Genomic DNA, 346 nt, shown 5'->3' on the forward strand with positions numbered 1-346 from the left:
AAGTCTGTCATTTTTGTTTGCATAGATTCTTGTATCTGCTGCATTTGTCGGAGCGAATCCCAGAGGCCGAGGTTGCACTCCTCCAGCTCGGCCACACGCTTTTCAGCTTCCTCAACTCGCATTGTTGTGTTTTTCAGGTCCCCTCTGATATTTCCCAAGGCCTGGTTAATCTCGTCTCGAAGTTCAGACAGCTCCTTCTTCACGTCCTTTCTCAACGTTGATCAGAATGAGTGCAGCTCGTTCTTCACATCGGAGCGCATCGCATTAACCCCGACCAGGCTAGGTGTGCTAGCATTAGCGCCGTCGTCGCTCTCTGCGGATTCTTGATCATATTTTCCATATTCAA

Source organism: Paralichthys olivaceus, chromosome 9, assembly GCF_024713975.1.
Source record: "Paralichthys olivaceus isolate ysfri-2021 chromosome 9, ASM2471397v2, whole genome shotgun sequence".
Lineage (NCBI taxonomy): Eukaryota > Metazoa > Chordata > Actinopteri > Pleuronectiformes > Paralichthyidae > Paralichthys > Paralichthys olivaceus.